Here is a 5844-nt window from a genome sequence, read left to right as displayed (position 1 = left end):
CTAGACATCAGCATGTTTATGAGAGAAGAAAATATATTACTAGCACTGTAGCTCTGTCCTCCTGTTGTTCATCGATTTGCTTAAGCGGGTCTAGTAATGTCTCCATTGTGAGACTTTGTTGTTACTGTGTTTGGCATATCGAATACGCCACAAGTAACTTGCCAGGCTTTGTCATGCGGGCGAGATACTCTTGATAGTTTGCAGGACTCTCCGAGTGGGATGGAGGAATCGAACACGACTTGGCCGGGCCAGCCACACACAAGGCAAACGCCCTACATACTCTGGTTTCTCTTCAGATCGCATAAATCTTTCGCCTTTTACTAAAGATTTTTGTGGAGAGGAACAATATTACTAGGATGGCAAAAATTTATAAAGCAGTTGAATTCACTTGAAATCCAAGAAGTTTGAGTTACTCACTGAACATCACATAGCTTATTAGGAATTTAAACTAGCAGGAATTTCAAAAACATTGATTTTTGTAATTGGTTTAGAATAACCAATGAGAATAAAAGTAAAAATTGAGCAAAAATTCAAAATAGGAAATTATTTAAAATGATAGACATTACTGAATAACCTCAGGAAGGATTTCTCTGGCAAGGGAATGCAATTTATGTTTTTGCTGTACTAAATCATGCTTATTTAATTCACTAAGTTAGCATAAGTGTGTTAAACTTTAATAACACTAGAAAACTATTTTTTGCATGATAATTCTGTTAAGAGCACAGCTGAGACCTATCTTCTTTCTCTGTTGATGTTTTTTTTTTAATCAGGCAAGAGATCACTATGGTAATTATAGAAGAGAAAAATATAAACAAGTAAATGTTTATTATATTTTAGGTTTTCTCTTCTGTGGACATTACCCCACTGGGACACACATATCCTTCACATTGTAAGAGTGACTTACTTCTTGATTACTAGGTCAAGGGCTTTTCCATTCCTCTTTGGGTGATGATGTCCCTGGAAATGAAGATGACTTAGGTTGTCTAATCTCAAGCTTTGGGCTTCTAATAATGGAGTCAATACTAAATATACTCTACGATGAAAAACCAAACTACTCTAAAATTATAACACTTTTTTTCTGTTTAGAGAATATAATTTTAAGCATTTAAATAAATGTTTTTAAAAACAGGAATTTTGGTGAGACATTTCAACATGTGATAAGCTAATTATCGGGAAAAATGACTGATATAAAGTGACCAGTTAGAGTTGGGTCGCAAATTTGCAAAGTTCCTGGGTAAAGGAAGGAGATGTGACCAAGGAAGCTGTACTGTACTGTTGGAAAGAATGTGCCAGGATAAAGTCTGGGAATAGTTTGAAAACAAACAAAAAAAAATCAGTCACAGTAGCAGAATCAGACAAAGCCACGGACTCGTGGTACTACCTTAGTTTTAGTGACCAGGTGTAAATTCAATTGCTGAAATTTGTAGTTTTATAGACTTAGAATGAAGAATCTTCAATGCAGAATTGTGACTCTTTATCTATGGTACAGTTTTTGTCATTGTGAATTAGCAGCAACAAAGTTCTTTTGGATTTTATGAATTCATACAAATTTCCTTAGATCGGAGTTTCTGGGTTTCTGGACTTTTGAAAGGAGTCCCTAGGTTTGAGAGTCAGTGAGACACGTGAGGCGGCACAGTCCAGATAAGGCCTGTTAATCAGAAAGGAGGCAGCAGGTGCCAACAGGAAAAGGTGACTTTCGGGGTTGATTCTCCAAAGCCAGCTAGTAAGCGCAAGGTTTTGTTTCATTTTGTCTTGTGAAGTGGGACAGAGAAACAGTTATGAAGCATGGTAAGAGGCAAAGTGTTCCAACAGGTAGGTAGTGGGAACAGGAGAGCTGACTCTCAGCCTGGGAGATAAAGAGCACATTCATGAGGCGATGCTGGGGCCCGGGCACAAGCGCCCCAGCTGTTCAGGTGAGATGGACTACAAGATGCCAGTGGTCAGATATTCCACAGGGAAAGGCAACCGGAAGCAAATGAAGATATGATTAACTTTACTACCGATGACAGGTAGATCATGCGTCTGACAGACAACTGTTAGATATAGTCACAAATATAATTTCCAATTTCTCAAATAAGTATATTTAAGAGAGTACTAAGAAGTAGGTGAAATAAATAAGAAAATAGATTCAATTTAGCATGATAGATTTAAAATATTGTTTATACATGGAATCCGTTTGTATAGTAATTGGTGTCATATTTAATGTAAACTTTAGGCCTGTAACTTCCTGTGTTTGATGTATGCAGCACATTTCAATTTAGTTATAAAATCTCATCTAAAATACTTGATATGATTTTAGATTCAATAAAGTTAGTTGAAAGTAGATTCATGTGCTAGCTTGTCAAAGATGCTTAGAGGTTTTCTAAGGAAATAACAAAAAATTAATTGGTGAAATGGAAAGAAATTAGCATTGAAATCCACTGAAATTGGATTTATGTAGATGCAGCAATCATATTTTAAGTGCATAATAGACACTGTGCCCATCACTTGTGAGTTGAACTGCACAGGGTTCAAGCAAAAGCCTTTGCAAGCAAAGATTAATTTAGGATATTTACATTATAATTGCAGAAATGTGACAAGGGTTTATAGAAAGAAAATTGTACAATGATGATCATAAAAATATTTAAGAAGATTACAAGGCACAATCAACAGAATTCATAAGAAGAAAAGGAGTCAATGAGGAAGATTGTTTACTCAAGTTGGGGTTTATTAACACTCTGCAGTCAGGAGAAATAAAGAAGCATCTTGCTCATGCCTGTGGCCCTTTGACACAGGAAAACGAGAGCAGAGGGGAAAGAGTGGAGAAAGTATGGAAGGGATTCTGAGAAAGAGTATCCTGGCACCTCAGTGAGGCGTGGGTATTATAAGAAAATAAGGTGCAGGGAGAAACAAAGAGTAGAGATACTAAGAATCATAAAAAGCAGAATGAATTTGTGATGGCAGAAGATAAGTCTATAAAGAGAAATAGCCCGTAGGTAAAAAAAAATCAAATGTCTTTATAAGGACACAAAATTTAAACATTAAAATTATGTTTTAGAGAATTTAATATGCCACGTAAATATTGGTTAATAGCATTTTATGGTCACTTAATATTAGCTTATAACTTGTGGTTAAGTTAAAAAAGGCATCCCATTTTCACTTCTTAAGACAGTCTCTTAATATTAATAACTTAATCATTTTACAGTAAGCTGCCTTTTCTTCCCTTTCTTCTTTATTTGCAAAGCAATCTGCAGTCTCCTCACACTCCATGCAGTTCTCTCAAGGCTAGGGGAAAGAACAGAGGACATCAAATATGAGTGTTTTTTCTGGAGAATAGGGACAGATATTAAAGTTCAGAGGGTCAGACATTCTTAGTCCTTAAGTTATTGAAAATTATTGGGGCTGGAGTGATAGTACAGCAGGTAGGGTGTTTGCCTTGAATGAGGTCGACCCGGGTTCAATTCCCAGCATCTCATATGGTCCCCCGAGCACCACCAAGAGTAATGCCTGAGCATCGCCGGGTATGACCCAAAAAGCAAAAATAAATAAATAAATATAATGATTATTGAAAACCGTTATTATTTTGCCTGCTGGAGCAAATCCTGGCAGTGCTCAGGGCTTACTCCTGGCTCTGTGCTCAGGGTCACTCCTGGAGGTGTTAAGCGAATCATATAATGTGCTGAAGATGAAACCATATCAACTGCATTCCTCTTGTCTTCCCTGCCATATTCCAAGGTCCTATCCTTATCCTTCCACTCCCTTTCCTTTCCTTTCCTTTCCTTTCCTTTCCTTTCCTTTCCTTTCCTTTCCTTTCCTTTCCTTTCCTTTCCTTTCCTTTCCATTTCCTCCTTTCCTCCCCTTCCCTATCTTCTCAGCTATGCACTGCCAAGTGTGGCCCCCAAACAAACAAATAAACAAAAAAACCCACCATCTGTAAAAAATTCAGTTCCGGTAGTTTTCCTTCGATAGATTTTCCAAAACCCAGAAAAAGCAAGATGATTCTGTGTGCTATTTCTGTGAGATGACTGCTCCTGACTTCGCATGGATTTAGTGCTATCTATCTATTTACCCACTTTTGAGACTCTGCTGATCTGCCCATGAAGCCCTGATGGACAATCATAGCATTTTACTCAACTGGAAATCTCTTCTTCCAAGAACTGGGTGCAAAGAGATGCTACATGACAGATTATTTAATAAACACATGTGACCCGATTGGTGTGGGTGGTGCTCAGAAAAGCAGGAATTCCAACTTTTACCTCTGATATTTATATTTCCTCCTGTTTAGACTAATGATTTATCCAAACAATCACAAAGACATAAATCAAATAATCGCCTAACATTTACTTTATCTGTATTAAATCTCCTTTAAAGTAAACAGCCCAAGCAGTGTCCTGTCTCCTAAACCTTTCAAGCAGAAATGAAGCCCAGCATTTCTCTGTTTGCAAGCACATAGTCACAGTTGTAAACTGCATGTAATGCTGCTCAGTAGAAACTGAAGAATTCAGATCATGAGCTTTGATTTACAGCATATGTAACATTTGAAAAAGCTATTCTTTCTCTGCAAATAATGCCCAAGAGTAGAATGAGTTTGATGCATCCAAGAAGGCTTGTCTGCACTATTTGTTTCTTGAAAGGGAAGAAGCTACAGGAGCTAATTGAAGAAAAACAAAATATTCTTTGTGGATGTCCCAACAGGCCATTCTACTGAGTGTGTGCTTTATTATTATTTAATTCATCACCACTGTATTGGCTCAATGCAACATTCTCCTTACTTCTTAACTAGTTGGAAAAAAAAAAAACACTTGAATTTTTTTTTTTATGTTTTTATTAGTGAAACACCATGAGGTACAGTTGTAGAGTTACAAATTTTTGTGCTTGGGTTTTGATTATACAATGATCAAATACCCATCCCTCCACCAGTGCCCATTTTCCACCTCCACGGATCCCAGTATCCCTCCCGCCCCCATCCCCCCATCCCACCTTGCCTCTGTGGCAGGGCATTCCCTTTTGTAAGAAACACTTTAATTTTTAATGTTTCATGAAAAACTCAGTTTAAGCTTGCATGTATTAAATATGTGCATACAATTTACATTTTTTCTTTTAAATTATTTAATTGACTGTATTTATGTGTGTGGTGTGGTGTGGGGGGGATGGGGGGTGTGTATGTGTAAAATATCACTGATAAAGCTGAAATTAGTCCCATGTTATTCTAATTCAAAAGGTGAGAATGATATAATTGAGGGGATCAGATAATACAAGGATTAAGGTACTTGTTTTGCACACAGCCAACCCCTGTTTGATCCTCAGCACTTCATAAGATCCCCAAGCACAGCCAAGGGTGAAGAGCCCTGAGTTAGCCCTGGTTGTGGCCTGAAAAATGCAACCCTCACTTCAAATAATGGTGGACATTCTGACATACACATAAAATTTGAGGGAATTATATTGAGTGAAATATGAATAATCAAAAGACAAATATTGTTTGATTCCATTGATAGAAGGAAACACGGTGATAAAATTCATAGAGGCAGAAAGTAAAATGGTGGTTTCCAGGAACCGAGGAAAAGAGAAATGGAAGATTATTGTTCAAAGTACATAACATTCCAGTTTAAAAGATGAAATCCAAGAGATAATGTTCACATAACACTAAATCATTAGCAATATTAGTATTTGTATAGATTTTCTAGGATTTTTTTTTATTATCCTGGAGACACATCCTTGGAGGTATAAATTGATGCAGAGGTTACAATGAAAAAAATCCAAAGTACGAGGTTTAATAATATTCTATTTGTATTATATTTGGGTGGCATGATTGTTTCTCTCAGGTAGACAAATTTCCAAAGATATTTATATTTTTGTTTTTAAATT

General features: G+C 36.7%; 1 non-coding gene across 1 annotated transcript; it reads left to right on the top strand.

The window, feature by feature from the left end:
- Positions 1–276: 276 nt before the first annotated feature.
- Positions 277–392, top strand: LOC130017601 (U5 spliceosomal RNA). The gene has a single exon (XR_008791434.1). It is a non-coding gene; the product is annotated as a U5 spliceosomal RNA (small nuclear RNA).
- The last annotated feature ends 5452 nt before the right edge of the window (positions 393–5844 follow it).

The sequence above is a fragment of the Sorex fumeus genome, unplaced genomic scaffold, assembly GCF_029834395.1.
Source record: "Sorex fumeus unplaced genomic scaffold, SorFum_2.1 ptg000205l, whole genome shotgun sequence".
Taxonomy (NCBI): domain Eukaryota; kingdom Metazoa; phylum Chordata; class Mammalia; order Eulipotyphla; family Soricidae; genus Sorex; species Sorex fumeus.
This window is presented reverse-complemented; position numbering and strand designations above follow the sequence as displayed.